The sequence below is a fragment of the Gopherus evgoodei genome, chromosome 2, assembly GCF_007399415.2.
Source record: "Gopherus evgoodei ecotype Sinaloan lineage chromosome 2, rGopEvg1_v1.p, whole genome shotgun sequence".
Taxonomy (NCBI): domain Eukaryota; kingdom Metazoa; phylum Chordata; order Testudines; family Testudinidae; genus Gopherus; species Gopherus evgoodei.
Genome location: NC_044323.1, coordinates 62,001,785 through 62,019,651, shown reverse-complemented (window position 1 = coordinate 62,019,651; position 17,867 = coordinate 62,001,785). Strand labels below are relative to the sequence as shown.

The window sequence follows — 17,867 nt, the reverse complement described above, 5'->3', positions numbered from 1 at the left end:
TTGTTTGCCATTTGAGAAAGTAAAACATTGTTAAATCCAGTTATTTACACTGGTCTTTCCAGGTACATTTTGTCTTTCCCATCTTTCTAAAAGTCAAAAGATTGAGCGACAGATGTTTCATCTAGAGCTGGGGTAGGCAACCTATGGCACACGTACCGAAGGCGGCACGAGAGCTGATTTTCAATGGCACTCACACTGCCCGGGTCCTGGCCACCGGTCTGGGGGGCTCTGCATTTTATTTTATTTTTAAATTAAGCTTCTTAAACATTTTAAAAACCTTATTTACTTTACATACAACAATAGTTTAGTTATATATTATAGACTTATAGAAAGAGACCTTCTAAAAACGTTAAAATGTATTACTGACGTGCAAAACCTTACATTAGAGTGAATAAATGAAGAGTCTGCACACCACTTCTGAAAGGTTGCCGACCCCTGATCTAGAGGATGCTCTTGTCACGGCACTTCAGTATTTATTACTCAGCAGCGCCATAGGACACGCCTTTTTTCTCCTTTATGACAATTCCAGATATTGTTCTTTTTGCCTTTAGTTTATTTACTGCCTTTGGCTGATGACAGCTCTGCAAGTTGCATATTGTAATCCATGTGTAAACATCCTGAATTGGAGCACCAGATGAGAGCTTTGTCAATAATCGGACTGTTCACCAATTTTACAGACTTAATTAAAATTGTGCATTCTTTGTTTTCATATTGGAAATGAGTTCACTGATTTGTTTGTATTAAAAACCTGACAGTACTGCTATGTGCTTATCTGTAGTGTTTATAAACATACACTGTGATCTTTGCCTATTCTTGCTCCTAGCGCTCAGGGCAAGTCTACATTAAGGCACTATATTGGCACCACTGTAGAGTGTCTAGTAAAGATTTGCTATGCCAGTTGGAGAGCATCCGCTACCAACATAGCGCCAGTGGACAGCTCTTAGGTTGATGTAACTTGTCACTCAGGAAGATGTCTTTTTCACACACCCCCTCCCCCGAGTGATGTAAGTTACATCGACTTAAGTGGTAATGTAGATCAGCTCTGACTTATATCTCTGCCAGCAGTGGAGTCCCATCTTTTTGTTCTTTGCCTCTGCATTTTTGGAGTATATCTGGCTACCAGTGTTGGAGCAAAGATTCATTTCTCACTGTGTTGGCATATGAATTTCAGGCTTAGACCCCAACCCTGTCAGATGTTCTGTATGGACAGACCTTACTGTGCAGAGCTCCAATGAATTGTGGATGTAGTGGTGCTAATGCTATAAAGATTAGTTGTGAAGCATAAAGACTGAGAACTCTTGCAAATTTGGTCTTAGCTAGGGTGACTGGAGGTGATTAACTCACTCCTATAATGTCTGTCTTATAATGTTTTTCTTAATACTAAGAGAAACATCGTAGCAAGATTATCTAGTGGGACTAAGTCTGGGATCAGTTCTTCTGGAGGGGCTCCCTAGTATACACCAATTACTTGTACTTGGTAGAGATGGACCCCGGTGAGTAGAATTAATCGGTACCGTTAACATTAATAAAGCTTTGATATTTGAGGCCCTTGAGACAATGGCTGCAGCCTTTGGTAAGAAGAAATAGCGTTGAGATTGAGGCTTTATTTCCAAAATTTATAGTGGTGTTTCTTATATTTTAAAAGATGTTTCATTTGACAGTCCTGAATGCCCCAAATACTTCTCTTTTAAAGAAGCTGGATTGCATGCTAAACAGTGTGTTAATGCACCTGTAAATGACTTCTCCTTTCTTGTCCCCCCTGCCAAATCTTGATTTCCATCCTATAATATTGGCTTCTTTAATAGCAGTGGCGGGAGGGACAGACACAAAAGGGCAAAGCTGTTTAAATTTTTAACACAATAAAAGCCAATGTTTTCTTGCCAGAAAACAACTTTGCATCCTGAAAACCAGAATAATAGGCTAAGAGAATGGGAAGAGAAAGTATTATTGATCCACGACTCTAAGGGGAGCACTAGGGTGGTGGTTCTATTCATCTTGGTATAGAGGCACAGTTCCTTTTCTTACAGCAGGCTGTACAAAGCTGCCTCCTAAAGGTAGAAATAGAGACTGGTAGTGTATTTAGCACATTCTCCTACTCTGGGTTAGGATGATGCGTATTGTGTAGGTTTTTTGCAAATTTGCACAGGTCTTGTCTAGCGCTGACCTTGAGAATACTGTTCTCCAGAAGACTAAACCATGAACATCAGTGCAGTTATAAGACAGAAATGCTGAAGCGCTACACTGGTATTCCAGCACAGAATTGTTTCCTATTTGATGTGTGGCGGTTCTCTCACCTGGCAGTACTCGTGGTTCAAAGTTAATTCCAGTCAGATATCGGGCTAGACTGGATCAGCTCTGTATTTCTGAAAATGAGAGGTCAGTGGTCTTTCTCCCTCTTGGCAGGTCAATGTTATGATGTTTAAGGACTTCTTCCCCAGAGTGTGAACACTTCTGTGAAGTTGAACTGGCAACAGCAGAAACATTTCTACGAGTCTCTGAGACAGTGGTGGGCTGTAGGGAAACTGCAAATGCAACTGTTTGTGGTAAGCTGGATGGACTGCTCACAAATCTAATTGACTCATGCCATGCAAGGTCTGGAATGGGGTACCCTGGAACTTGACAAGACCCTAAACAGGGAGAATAGTATGAGGCTATACCAGACCTTATAAGAGAAGAAACCACTTTGGGAAAGTCTGTTGTTGGAGAGATACCAAAGGCTCCACGTAGGGCCCATTTTACCAAATTGAAAGATGTGCTGCAGCAGGGTTCTTGACTCGTTTGGAAAGTCTGGAACACAGAGCATGGAAAGCTGCTCAGTGCTCAAGAGAGAGATTTGGTGCTGAAGAATTTACAAAAGCCTCCCATGCTGATTCATGACTGTGAAGCACTGGCAATGGAGGAGCTGCACTCAGAATTATCCTGCCATGGTTTGTAATTCCCATCTGAATTATCAATTGTCTTTGTTCATCTATGTAATCAGAGAGCTTCTGACAGCGAAAGTTGGTCCAGTATGTTCTCTAAACAGCTATGGACATAACTGGTAACGACTTTTATTATGTTCTCTTGGAACATATTCAGGAGAATGAGCTGCCTCTTCACTGCTGCCAGAGAAAGGAGATCTATAATTTAAGGAACTAGAGACCTAATACTTTACTTTGCTCCAATTACAAAATATTGTTAAACTCTAGCAAATTGTTAAAGCAAAAAAAATTACATGGACTCAGCAGCACAGTGTGATCCATCTTATTGCATTATAAATCCAGTTGTTGAGAAATTGTTTTTAATCCGACATGACTTAACTGTCTGCAGACTTCTTACTATTCAGCTCATTTCAGTACAGCTGGAAAAAGCGCTTCATGGGGTTGATCGGAAATATTTGCTTAGAACTCTACAAGCTTTTGGAACTGTACTAGTTTTTACCTCTTGTGTTACAGTCATGTATCACAATGTAGGTATTTGTTTTAAAGATTAATAAAGGTCTCGGCCAGTGTCTCCCTGTTAAGAGAGGCAGTGTGTTTAATGCATTTGTTTTCCGTGCCAGGTAGGTCAATAGGTAATAGGCACATCTGCTTGTCAGGGTAATGATGTCCCTTTTTAAAAATTTCCACAGAGTGGTGTGCAGGCTCTTTGCAAACAGGCCCAGATGTAGCCTATTCTGTCTGCCCAAACTGAGCACTAAATGACACCTTTTAGCAAGTTCTTGGCAGGGTGGTGGCTCACCACCTACTCCCCTGGGCAACCGCTGGGGGTGTTCTTTGGCTGCAATCAGCTTATGATTGAAAATTGGGAGGAGCCATGGAAAAAATGAAGATCTGATTGCAGAACTGTTGCTGGCTCTTTAGCTAGTAATAATTTGACAACTTGCATGTTGGGGCACAGTTGAGTGTATGTAAGCCATCCTTGGTGGTGGGGGGCTGCTGGGACAGACCCAAAAGCGCATTACTCTTTTTCTAATGTTTATTACTGGTTAAAACCCACTTCGCTGTGTTTGACATTGGCTAAAGGAAAACAGGAGTTGATTGATCTGGTTGCTAGGGTGGCAGCATTTCACCTGCAGTCTGCTCTGCTGCTGCATTTACACTCTCCTTTGGCCTTTTCTTTCCTCTGTCCTGCTGGGTTCTGATTTAAACACTTATTTCACAGGGTAACAGTGAGTTGGATAGCAGGAATTTGCACCCTTTTAAAACAGAATTTTCTAAATGCCTGGAAACCATTGTCATGTACTCAGGTTGAAAAGAGACCCTGCAATACAACAGCCCATAGCGTTCAGAGGAGCATTATTTTTTACTCTTCTCTTGCCTTCTGTGGTTTCTTCCCTTAGAGTTTGTTGCTGTTTTTACTCACGCTGGGGGCTTGTCTACATCAGAAAGTTGCAGCGCTGGTGAGGGAGTTACAGCGCTGCAACTTGGGTTAGCAAGGCTATCTCACGTGAATGACTTTGATCTTTTAGGTTGGAAGTCTGGAGGAAATCATTGCTGTTCAGACAGGGATCAGATCTTTGTTTTTTGGATAAAATCTTCCACAGGCTACTCAGTTCTTCCAACATATTTTCAAGAGGAATATTTTAGCAGAGAGAGGCTGCTGGTTTTCCTTCATTAGTTTACTCTTCCTTAGTGGACAAGATTAATCTCCAACAATGGAGTGGAAATGATTAGGGCACTAGCCAGGGACTATGGAGACCTGGGTTCAATTTCTTGCTCTGCCACAGACTTCCTGTGTGCCCAGATCCTCAGTGAGAGAGGCACCTAACTCTCATTGATTTCAATGGGAGTTGGCCATCTAAATATCTTTGAGGATCTGGGGGTTAGTCTCTCTGTGATTCCATTTCCCATCTGTAAAACGGGACAATAGCACTTCCTGACCTCACAGCAGGGCTATGAGGATAAATATATAAAAGACGGTGAAGTGCTCAGATACTATGGCAGTGGGGACTGTACACGTATCATAGAAGAGGAAGAGACAGTTTTGTGGCTGTATAATGTTACAGAATTATCAATTGCTTAAAGATTTCCTTACTACTTGTTAGCGGACATATTTGTCCCTGTATGATTCCATCTCCTGTCTGCAGAAAGCTGTTTAAAGCCACCTCTACCTGCGCCCTCTCCCTAACTGCACTGGGGGAGACCGCATAGAATATTTCATCTTTTTTTGGTTTGTTTTTTCTGATTGTCCATGCCTCTTTCTTCCTTGCATTCTGAAGCATGTGTGTATACACACACACGTTTTGTGCTTAGCCAATTCTGCACTTAGGCTAAATTGGCAGTTTTGCCATGGCAAAGGAAAAAATAAGCAGGATCTAAGGCATACAGGGCATATTTCTTATGTAAATTATAACTAGAATAAACACAGAGTATGCATTTTATAAGTGTATAACTTGGCAACACTTTAGATGACCACCTTGATTATTGAATATAGTCCATTGACAATACATCTGTAATGTCTGCTTTGCAGATCTGTTCTGTGTAGAGGTTTAACTTCATTTAAAAGTTTAGGATTTTTCACATGCCTGTTAAATCAAGGTGTCTTTCAAAGTGAAGTGAGGGAGAGAGTGTCTGAGAGGAGGCAGTGAATGTGGTTATGGAATGAATGGTGGGGGGGATGGGGAATCAGTGATTGCAGGGGTTGATGGAATGAAAGGAGTGGGAGAAACTCATAGAATATCAGGGTTGGAAGGGACCTCAGGAGGTCATCCAGTCCAACCCTCTGCTCAAAGCAGGACCAATCCCCAGACAGATTTTTGCCCCAAATTGCCCCCTCAAGGTTTAAACTCACAACTGTGGGTTTAGCAGGCCAATGCTCAAACCACTGAGCTATCCCTCCCCCCTCATAGGCCCTGCTTCACGAAAGCACTTAAGCCTGTGCTTGAATGCTTTCATGCATAGGGATGTTTTCCGGAATTGCCTTTTTGTTTCAAACTCTTTCTGTAGCAGTTCTCTGTTCCTCTCCTAGGAAGAAAATAGAGGGGAGCACTGAATGGCATTGTTCTGTGGGGGGGGTTTACTCATGATTCCCTTTTTTCTACATTTCCACATTTCACTCACTCATTCTTTGACATCTGCTGAGCAGATGTTGACAGCTCATTGAAAATAGTAACAGTTCTTTCTTGAGAGTTACAGCTAAATCAGAACTCACTGTGTGTCAGTGTGCTGTAGTTCAAGTAAGTTCCTTCTAATGAGCATCTTCTTGAACTTTCTTTGCAATTTATTACCTCACTCCTTATCACTTGCAAACCAGAAATAATATACTGAACATTGGTTCCAGCACTGATCATTGGGGCACTTTGTTAATAACCTCTTTCTACACTGAGAACTAGTAATCTATTCCTTTTCTCTGTCTCCAACTAGTTTTTAATTCATGACAGGACTGTACCGCTCACCCCTGGTTATCAAGTTTCCTGTTTAGTCTCTTGAAAGGGACTTTATCAATAGCTTGAAGGTCTAAATAAATTATAGCCACATTTTTCCTTTATCCATTATTTTAAAAATAATTTTAACAGCTTAGACTTGATTTGCCATCATAAATGTTATGGTTTTGTCTCTATCCTAATTTACTCCTCTACCTGCCTTAGAAATGCACTATTTCTCCCAATGCAGAGGTCAGGCTCACAAGTCTCTGGTTCCAACAATTAACCTTGGCTCCTCTTTTAAAAGTGAGCACTATATTTTTCACCTTCCTGTGAGGCCTTCTAAATTACATAGTACAGGGCCTGATCCAAAACACTTTTCCACTGTTTTAACTTGGTTTTGGCTCAGGACTGTAGTGAGAAGTTTAGTTACTTCGTTCTTTAGTTCTCAGAGAACTCTCTCATATAACCTGCTCCCGGTGATGTAATGGAATTTAATCTCACTAACATTTGCATTACCTTTTTAAACACATACCTCTGACAGCGTGTCACCTTCTTTACCTGTAAAAAAGTAACCTCTGCGGAGATATTGCCTCCTTCTCCCCTACTATTGATGGGGGTGAAAATCAGTGCAAATAAATGATTTGGCTTTCCTTCTGTTTATTTTTCCTCTTTGACTGACTGTAAATGGAGGTGTTTTGAAGAACTTCACAATTTTTAAAATTTTAAAAATGCACTTGTTCTTTACTGCATTCTTTAAATATGTACAAAGCAATGCATTGCAAATGTTTGCCCTGGGATTTAGAATAGCTGCATAATGGGATTGAGGAGGTTTAATGCCAGAGGAAAATTACATTTCCCATAATTAAAGACTTTCCTGCTGGTAGGTTTTTTTTATGTTCATGTGGTTTCAAATGGTATCATTTGAGATTAAGCAAGCAATGATTGGGCTTCAAAAGCTAATAGTTTCAAAAGCTTTCCACCCCTTGTCCAAGGGACTGCAGAATGGCAAGGCCACCATACATACCATTGTGCCTGTAGGGAGGTGTGGCTGGACACATTCCAAGCAACCATTTGCCAGGTCAGTGAGTGGCTGGATTGGGATGACCACATTGACCTGACTCTATATGGGCTGCAGGTGAATGAGTCCCTTTCAAACCTGTAAGCAGTGACCTTTATCTTTGCTTGCTCACATACTGGACCAGTGGCAGGATGTGGGAGGCTTATTTTGCTTGCTCTGCTCCTGTGTTAGCCTGGTCAGTCACTTGTGTCAAATTCTGGCACAATGTGCCTATTATGGAAAGGATGAGGTTAAAGAGCAGCTCCAGGTCTAGGTGACTCGCCTAGTTACACGTGCAAAGCTTGCACAGACTGGAGGAGGAGCTTAAAAGGGGAGCAAACAGCGTGGTTCAATAATGGTAGAGACTGGGGGTGGGCTGATCTGCACTCTGAGCTCCTGGGAGGGAATCCCACAGGAGCTCTTGCTGCATGAAGCCTGGCGATAGTGACTTTGCCAAGCCAACAAAGAAGGGTCCTGTGGTTCTCTGAAGGTTTATCTTTGTGTTCAGTTCTGTAAGATCTTTACCCACTGGAAAGAGAGAAGCCTGGTAGGAAGTGATCCAGAGAGGCAGTGCATTGCACTCTAGAGTGTGGGACCCATCTGCTTACCATTGGGCCCTGGGTTGGAACCTGGTGAAGAGGCTGGGCTTGGGTTCCATACCAAACCCTAAGGAAGAGTTGACTATAGAAGCCTATCGCTGGTGTGGGGAATCTAGCTTCAAGGCCTTCCCCCAACTAGAAGAGAGCAGCTCATGAGACCATGACTGAAGGGGGAAGCCTAGGGTCCCTTGCCTAACCCAGAAGGCTGTCCCGTTGTTGAGCTCTTTACATATATCCTGAAAGAGGTGGACTTAAACACAGGACCTGGCTGAAGGGGCAGATCTTTGCAGGGCCAGAGCAGCCATGAAAAGGGGAGTGTCTGGGAAGAGAGAGTCTGCGGTGCCCTTTCCTGACCCTTGGGCAGTGAGTATTCCCTTCAGAGTAGCATGTATACTTTATCTCTCCTCTCCACCAGCAAATGTCTTTCTGTACAATTGGAGGTGTTTGCGGCTCTGCTGCTACAGCTTTCCTCCAAAGAGCGACTCAGAGGCCCATCCCTCTGCAGCCCACACTGCTGCACAAATGGTATCTGCAGAGTAAAACATGGATGGAGGTGTGCCTGCACAATTGCCCTGTTTTGTATGGTATTGGGCCAGGGAAGGGCTTGGCTGAATTGTCACCAATGGGAGGTCCAGCTTCCAATACCTGACTGTAGAGATGGTTTCTCCTTGAGGGTTGGGGACACAAGGAGAACTGATGAAGTTTCAGCTGTTAACTGTTTTGATCCATTAGCATAAGGTGCCTAATCCAATGGTCATGCTAGTGAAAATGAGGTAGGATCAGAGGCTAAAATAGGGAAAGAACAAGGTCTAAATTACTTTAGATAAGTTAGATGTCTTCAAGTCACCAGGACCTGATGAAATACATCCTAGAATACTCAAGTAGTTGACTGAGGAGGTATCTGAGCCATTAGCAATTATCTTTGAAAAGTCATGGAAGACAGGAGAGATTCTGGAGGACTAGAAAAGGACAAATATAGTAACTATCTATAAAAAGAAAATAAGGACAACCCAGGGAATTACAGACCCGTCAGCTTAACTTCTGTACCCGGAAAGATAATGGAGCAAATAATTAAGCAATCAATGTGCAGACACCTAAAAGATAATATGATACGTAACAGCATGGATTTGTCAAGAACAAATCATGTTAGACCAACCTAATAGCTTTCTTTGACAGGATAACAAGCCATGGGGATAGAAGGGGAAGAGGTAGTTGTGGTATATCTTGACTTTAGTAAGGGTTTTGATACTGTCTCACATGACTTTCTCATAAATAAACTAAGAAAATGCAACCTAGATGGAGCTACTATAAGGTGGGTGCAAAACTGGTTGGAAAACATTCCCAGAGAGTAATTATCAGCGGTTCACAGTCAAGCTGGAAGGGCATATCAAGTGGTGTCTGCAGGGATCAGTTCTGGATCAAATTCTCTTCAATATCTTCATCAATGATATAGATAATGGCATAAAGAGTACACTTATAAAGCGTGTGGATGATACCAAGCTGGGAAGGATTGCAAGTGCTTTGGTGGATAGGATTAAAATGCAAAATGATATGGAGAAATTATCTGAAATTCAATAAGGACAAATGCAAAGTACATCACTTAGGAAGGAACAATCACTTGCACACATACAAAATGGGAAATGGCTAGTAGTACTGCAGAAAGGGACTTGGAGGTTATAGTGGATCACAAGCTAAATATGAGTCAACAGTGAAACACTGTTGCAAAAAAAAAAAAAGCTAACATTTTGGGATGTTTGGGGATCATTTTAGCAGGAGTGCTGTAAACAAGACATAAGAATTAATTCTTCCACTCTACTGTGCACTGATTAGGCCTCATCTGGAGTATTGTGTCCTGTTCTAGGTGCCACATTTCAGGAAATATATGGACAAATTGGAGAAAGTCCAGAGAAGAGCAAGGAAAATGATTAAAGCTCTAGAAAATGTGACCTGTGAGGGAAGATTGAAAAAAATTGGGTTTGTTTCAGCTGGAGAAGAGAAGACTGAGAGGAGACATAACAATTTTCAAGTACATAAAAGGTTGTTAAAAGGAGGAGAGAGAAAAATTGTTGTTAACCTCTGAGAATAGGACAAGGAACAGTGAACTTAAATTGCAGCAAGGGCAGTTAGATTGGACATTAGGAAAAACTTCCTAGTTGTCAGGGTGACTAAGCACTGGAATAAATCACCCTGGGAGGTTGTGGAATCACTGTCATTGGAGACTTTTAAGAGCAGGTTAGACAAATACCTGCCAGGAATGGTCTAGATAATACTTGGTCCTGCCATGAGTGCTGGGGACTGGACTAGAAGACCTCTCAAGGTCCCTTCAGTTCTACAATTCTATGATTCACTGATGTCATGGTGGGTTTTTTCTCCATTATCTTTAGTGAGTTTTGGACCAGCTTCTGAGGCCCAGTACTTCAAAGGTATTTAGGCTCATAAATACTATTGATATTAATGAAATACCTTTTGAGGAGCTGGGCCTAAGTAACTGCCTGGAATTGTAATGCTAGTGTGAATAAAACGGGTGTCTCTTTTCCCCTCCCTGTTGCTGTATCTTGCCTTTGGCAACAAACTGCCTGGGGTAACTGACCTGTTCTGTGCAGTCAGGGTTGAGGCATCACAGAAAATGTGTACTTTTTCCATCCCCTAAGGTCTACCACTAGGCGTTAAAATGGAAAATATGCCATTCTAGCACACTTCTGAATCTTTTTAAAACTCAGCCCCTGAAGCTAATGGCAGACTTACAGGTGAAGTGTCTACTGGACAATAGCAGAACTCTGTCCACCTAACTTCACCTTTCCACCAATGAAAAACTAACTGCAGCTCTGCATTAATGCAGCAAGATTCAGGTTGAACTGAAAATGTTTCCTACCCCAACACTCCACTCATTTACTTAAGCTGTGGGCAACCTTTCTGTTCTAGTGAGGTTCTTATACGGTGCTCTGTGAGGGCTGGGTCCAAAAGTGGGGGCAGGGCAAGGAGTATTATCTTTTATTTGGGTGTCATGATGTAGCTGGAGTGACCCATGCATGCTGAGACTCCCTATAATGCGGCCCTGGTCTAAAGGGAATATAAATGGTCTGTGTGGGGAAAGGGGGAAAATGTAAGTCAGAAAGTGCATCTTTTATTTAAAAAAAAAATGGTGAGCTGGTGTGGGTGGAGGAAGGGAAGGAGTGTCGAAGCAGGGGTGTAGTTACATTCCCATCACAGAAGTCATCAGCAAAGGCATGAATTCAACACACCCAACCTGCCAGTAACCACCACAATTAATCAACAAAAATCAGGGAAACAGTGAGGACTGATGCAGTGCAAATTCCAGCCCAGTTACTATGTACTGAGCCGTGGCGACTGCACCTGTTCACTGTTTACCAGAAAGTATCAAAGACTTTGCATGTGCACGAGCGTGGAACAAATGCCAAGTACACAGCCTTCAGCTGCTTATAGGGACTAGCTATACATAGCACCGTGCAGAGGTAAGCAAGCATTCAGTAGCCCAGCAGTTCTCCAGGCCCAATCGTAAACACAGGTCTCCAGGTTGCACAAAGTCACGATGCTTTGAACAACACAAAGGGTATCATCAGAATGGCAAGCCAGGAGTAGATGTGAGACATATGAGCAGCCTTCAACAACACACACACACAACATGCAGTCTAGGCAATGACAGCATTAGCCAACAGTTTGCAGCATTGCCAATGCCATGCATACAAAAATCATGACTTAAGCTATCTCATGATTTTGGGGTCTAAATAACTGGATTTTAAAAATAATAAACTGGGGAGATGGAAGGCATCTTTTGTCTCAGTTTTGAGGTTTCAGGGTGCTCTCAGTTCATGTTTGCCAGCTCTTCTCTTTAACTATGAGGGTTAAAAACTCCTTTTTAAAATGGAAGCTGTGACTCCCACAAAATCCCTTGATCCAGGTGCTAGGGTCTGAAGAAAAATGTCATGGTGTGATTTACCTGATAAAATCACAAGAGCTGGCACCACTGACTTCTCCACAGCACCAGTGTGTAACCACAGCAGAGTGACCACATACCTTACTGTGTCCAGCCATTTAACACAACAGTGTGGATAATATGTTATCCTTCCCGGTTCCCAATGGTCACCAACAGATACTGGAAAGAGAGGCTACTAATAGGTGGTTAAGATGAGACTCTCAAGGAGGAGAAAAGGAGAATTACTAGGCAGGGGCAGGTCTATGTATTTTGCTGCCCCAAGCACAGCAGTCAGGCGGCTTTCAGCAGCATGCCTGTGGGAGGTCCGCTGGTCCCATGCCTTCAGCACACCCATTGCTGAATTGCCGCTAAAACCACAGGACTGGCAGACCTCCTGCAGGCATGCTGCCAAAGGCTGCCTGACTGACACCCTCATGTGACCAGCAGGCCACCCCCTGCAGCTTGCTGCCCCAGGCACATGCTTGGAGAGCTGGTGCCTGGAGCTGCCCCTGTTACTAGGGAAGGGTGAACAGATTTCTGACAGTGAGCCTGGAGGGAGGCTATAAAAAAGGGTAACATGCAAAGTTCTCAGACAATAAGCAGTGATGAAGCCAGTCACTTCACTGCTCACACACCTCTGTTACTACTCAAACTGCCTGAGTCACCAGGACACTGCACTGAGTGTAGATGCTCTGCACTGGTGCATTTTTCTTTCTCTTGGTTGCCTAATTTACACTTAGGAGCGTAATGTGCACCCGGCAGACCATGCCTTTTTCTGTCTTTGGCCCACTTAGTAACACACAAGTCTGACAAAAATGAAAAATCATAACATTGCATTCAGGGGTGGCTCCAGGCACCAGCATGCCAAGCGTGTGCCGGGGCGGCAAGCCACGGGGGGTGCTCTGCCGGTCGCTGTGAGGGCAGCAGGCAGGTTGCCTTCAGTGGCATGCCTGTGGAGGGTCTGCTGGTCCTGCGGCTTCGGCGGACCTCCCGCAGGCATGCTGCCGAATCCACAGGACTGGGGACCTCCCGCAGGCAAGCCGCCGAAGGTAGCTTGCCTACCGTGCTTGGGGTGGCAAAATAACTAGAGCCGCCTCTGATTGCATTGAGTAGGATATAGGAAAGCGAATTGTGTTAGTGTTGGAAAGGCTGAATATCAAAAGGCAGTCTCTTTCATTGGACTAACTAACTGGAATTTAACTGTGTGCTTTTGAGAATCACTATCAAACCATGGGAAAGAGCAAGATAGAGAGACATACATAGTGTCAGGGTCTTAATTCAGCCCATATAATTTAATTCAGAATTACATTAGATCAAAGGGAAACTGAACAAGGAATACGTAGAATGAAGTTCCTCTTAATAGCTCGGTAAGAATTAAAGTGGCATACAGCTCTGTGAAAGCGTGAGGATAAAGTGAAGGTTAAGAGCACAAGACCAAGGAATACCTCCACAGCCTTCCTTTCATTATTATAAATGAGATGGTTTTGTGGTAACAGACCTATTAAGAAGAAAAGCACCAGTCTATATGTGTATCTGATTTTTATGTGTCCACGCAGTTTCCTTTAATGAACGATAGATACATCTAACTTTAATTTTGTGGTCTGAATTATGATACTGCTATTGTATCTCCATGCTCCTATATCTGGTGGAGATAACAATATGATTCTTGAAAGTGTGTCCATTTAATGTTTATTTTAGTTAGTCCCACAAAAGAGATCACCTAAAATATCTGTTCATTATTTCTGTCAAACGGTAGGGTAGAACAAAAGAAAGAGGCAGACACCTGAGCCCTTAGAGAGCTTTTTCTTGTCCAAGGTTATTGCTGTCCAAAGGGACAGATTTATGCATGTAGGCCACATTCCTCCCTGGTAGAAATGCAGTGACATGAACCCAAGATGTGTTTAATTCATGGATTTTTTCCCCATGATGAGTAAGAGAACACTAAATCTTGGTAGGAATATCTGGAACTCTGAATATCCCTGCCTTTAAAACAAGACTGAAATGTAATATTTTAGACTGGAATTCAGTTTGTCTTTGTTTAGCGTTTGGCTTTGATTTATTTCTTATTGTAGAGCTCTGGGACTGCAGATATCACCGGCACAATCATGCTCTTAAGTCCATACATGTTCTGCCATTGATTTCAATGGCAGTGTGATAAGGCCCTATGTGCACACAGCTATATAACATGTTGTTATTATAATATAGCCACTGAGATGGTTTACTATATTTGTTACCTCATGTTTCCTTAACCACTTTGCAGCTGGAGGCCATCATAACTTCAGTGCAGTAATGGCAATCTTTAAAGAGGTATTGCCAATTTTAATATGCCCCAAAACTTTTATTTGGGGGAAAAAACAAGCTTTTATATGACCTAAAACCAATAGAAATGTTTACTCATTATTTTAAAATTCCAGTTGTTTTCAGACCAATATACATTTCCTTGCAATGTTTGAAACCCATACACTGCAGCACTTGCAACTTAAAAGTGGAATAATATAAACACAAGTGAAACTGACCTCATTGCTTTTCATTGGCCAAGAAATGTAAAAATTGGCCATAAGAAGTGATAAATAAGTAGGATTCTAAAAATTATTTCTAGCTCATATTCTACATAGTCTAAGGTGATATTAGTAGCATAGGTAAATATATATTGTGTTACAACATAGTTTTTCAGCTGCCTGTGTCTTTAAAGTGCCACCATTCTCCAATGTATGTACTTGAACCAAACTGAGAAGGTACATAGGACAGCGCTGCATAGGTTTTCCATTAAACTGCAGACAAATAGGTAAGCTGTATTATTTGACATAAATATGATTCTGAGTTGGGTCCCTCACGTTCATGTGGTCAGCAAGGTTCCCCCAAAAACTAGGGGCACTGCCACACTCTCATTTTTTATCTGCATTGATTCCTGTCCCTGAAAACCTCTCCTCTCTCTCCATCCTTCTTTAACTTAAACAACACTATGTTGGGGCACATTAAGCCCATTTTGTCAGCCTGTCTTTACTCTTCCCTAGCATCTTGGCATTGAGCCCTGCTGGGCTGCACAGACGTGTTTGAGGGCCCCAGGCAAAATCTGAAACTGAGCCCACCCACACCCCTCCAGAAAAAGTTACCACTGAGGGGGCTTGGAGAGCAAGCCTGCCACTCACTCACCCTATAGTGACTGCTCCTTTCCTGTGGGGTTGGGCCCAGTTCTGGGTGGTGCGACCTGGCATACGGGGTCACAGGGCCACTTGTGTTTGGCCCAGTTGCTCCGCCTCATGACAGAGGAGGGCGGGTCCAAATCTGAGTGAGTGGCATCATGACCACCATGCACTACGTCACAATACTGATGGGGCCCTCTCAAACGAGGTGACCTTGGGGCAAACTGGCCTTTTGCTCTCCCCACATGCGGCCCTGGACCCCTGTATAGTGGCACATATGAGCAGGAACTTTATCCACTTACCACAATCATCTCAGTTAACGAAAATACAAAGCTCAGAACATAAATTGAAAGTATCTGATTTCTTGGTCAAAGAAAGCTGAGTACGCAAGGGCGTAGCGGTACTTTGAAAATAAAAATTGTGTGCCATGGCACACACTTGCCTACATCCCTAGAAGCCTTGAGCTAACAATTTTGGAAAGATTTGAAGCACACATTAAAGAGCACATAGAATCAGTTTAGCACTTCTAACCATCTTTGAAGCAAAAAAAAAAAATCTCATTAGCAATTCGGGTTGCTTGCTTTTCAATACAACTCAGACAAGCATGTTAATTTTAGGGTGTTAATGGCTTTTTTCGGTGCGGGGGAGGTTGGATTTTTTTCTTAATTGATTCTAATGCCTTTTAGGGAGAGTCATACAACTCAGATTTCAGAGCCATACAGCTCAGATTCCTTGTTGCCCTAGCTGTTCTAAATCTGTAAATTGACGGAGCAGATCTTAACCTTAGCATCCAACATGATGATGTGGAATGATGGAATATTTATGGCCTGTCACTAAAGACGCCAAATATTTAATACGATGACTAGAAAAATGCAATCTGCAAACAACAACTCCTCCTCCTTCCGAACAGCCAGTAGCGGCAGCCGCCCCAGTGGAGGAGGGACTGGTTAAGGCTGTCCTTTGTTAGTGCATCGAGCGAAACCACAGGATGGGCAAGGACGGAGTCTGTTCAAAGAACGGCAGACAGAAGTTAGATCTATGCCTGAAACAGTTTAACAGGGGCTGGGGACCATTCCTTCCTCTTTATAAGAATTAAGGTATAATCTTGACTCCTTCCCCTACGTTGCTCTTCTTGTCTATCTCGGCATTGTACTTGTTGGTGTGCGCAGTAAGGCCGGGGTGCGATCCTTGCACGTGTGAACGGACATGGGTAATTCAGCGCACGGACCTTCCTGGTGTAGTTTGAACGTTCCGGGGCGTGTTCGTAAATGGAGCTGCCTGGCAGTGTCTGGATAGCCGGGTCCTGTCCGCAGCTGCTCTGTCGGTGGGACCGGAGCCCTGACAGCTCGCGTGACACTTCTTGTACGCGCCCTTGGGGAAGAGCCCCGTCCCCGGGCGTGCACAGCCTGCTGGGGCACGGGTGCTGCACGGGAGGAAGGGCACCACACACGTGGCGGGGTGCTCAGATCTGCCTGTTACCCCATAGGAAGCAGGCATGCTTCGGCCACGGGCAGACCGCACCAGTTTTGGAAACCCCCATCTCTTGGCTCCGACAAAGGTGCAACAGAGCGAGTTCGGAATCAGTTTGGTCCATTGAAATCCAGGCTCTGCAGCCTTCAGCGCTCTGCTGCTAGGGGCCCCAGACCCAGCCAGCTAGGTGCTGAGCACCACAAGTGCTGGAACAAGGGGTGCTGCCGCACCCCCAGCCTGAAGAGGTTTCTATTATATACAGGGCTTACAGTTTGAGTCAATGGCGCTTAGCAGTCCCAATGTAAACATTGATCCAGCACCCTGCTAAGCACCTGGCTCTGCTGTGCTGTCGGTGGAGCTGACCCACCCCGCACTTGTTTCCACTGTAAAGCTCCAGCTGCTCAGAGGGCTGCTGGAGACTCGGCCCTCCGGTTGCTCCCCCTGAGTGTCAGCTCCCCATCCTGCTGGCAGCAGGGTATTGCCCGCCCGCACCCCATCCTCTCTCTCCACCTGTGCGAGAGGCGCCTCTCGCTGACGTCATGGAAACACCCGCCCTTCCCAGACCGGCCGGGAAGGCGGGGGCTAGCGCCTCTTTGTTTGGCCCAGAGTAGAGGTTCTCTTTGGTCAGTCCAGCTGTCAATCAATGAGATGAAGCCCGCCCGCTCTGGAACGTCCCTTGGAGTCGAGAGACCCGAAGAGCCGCTCCCTCTGCTCCCCCCTCCCGCAGGCACCCAGGTGGAGCCGCTGAGTTTATGATTCTGGTTGCCATCCCCCGCCCACCTCCTTTTTTTGCTGGCGCCTGTAGCGGCCGTCTGGGGAGACGGGCTGAGCTGCTTGTCTCTGACCGGGGCGCCGCCGCTGTTGCCTGCGGGCAAGCGCTCAGGTAGGTGCCCGACTCCCACCCAGCTGTGACCCTGCGGCAGGTCAGGCACCCAGCTGGAGTTTGGCACCCGCGGCCCCTGCCTGCCCGTGGGGCTCGGCGCTCTGGGAGCGAAGGGACCTTGTTCCGCTTCCCAGCCGGTTGGTGGGTGCATTGCTGTCCCGGGGGGGTCTACCTGGGGTGGGGGCTTGTTGCATCTTCCTCCGGGGATGTGAACCGAGGGGCTTCCAAGGGGCTTGGGATGCTGCTGCTAACTCCCGAGGAGCACAACGCGCGGGGGATCAGTCGTACGGTACAGGTAAGTGGGTCTGGTTAGATTTCCCTCTTGCTTCGTGCTCCCCTACGTCCCCAAGCTGAGGAGCTCGCTTGGCTTATTGGGAAAAGAGGAGCTGTGCCTTTTGGGGTGTCCCCTACCAGCCCGTTGCCAAATTAAAGAGG

General features: G+C 44.5%; 1 protein-coding gene and 1 long non-coding RNA gene across 7 annotated transcripts in view; one reads left to right on the top strand and one right to left on the bottom strand.

Moving 5' to 3' along the window:
* The window catches only part of LOC115645751, a 952,243-nt gene that overhangs the window by 448,899 nt on the left and 485,477 nt on the right, over positions 1 to 17,867 (bottom strand). The window lies entirely within an intron of this gene.
* OSBPL3 (oxysterol binding protein like 3) overlaps positions 16,076 to 17,867 on the top strand; it is a 132,682-nt gene continuing 130,890 nt past the window's right edge. For 2 of the 5 annotated variants that reach the window (XM_030550793.1, XM_030550785.1), the window contains exon 1: positions 17,291 to 17,432. The gene's annotated coding sequence lies outside the window, so the exon portion shown is untranslated. The other 3 variants (XM_030550786.1, XM_030550790.1, XM_030550787.1) reach the window with 3 other exon arrangements.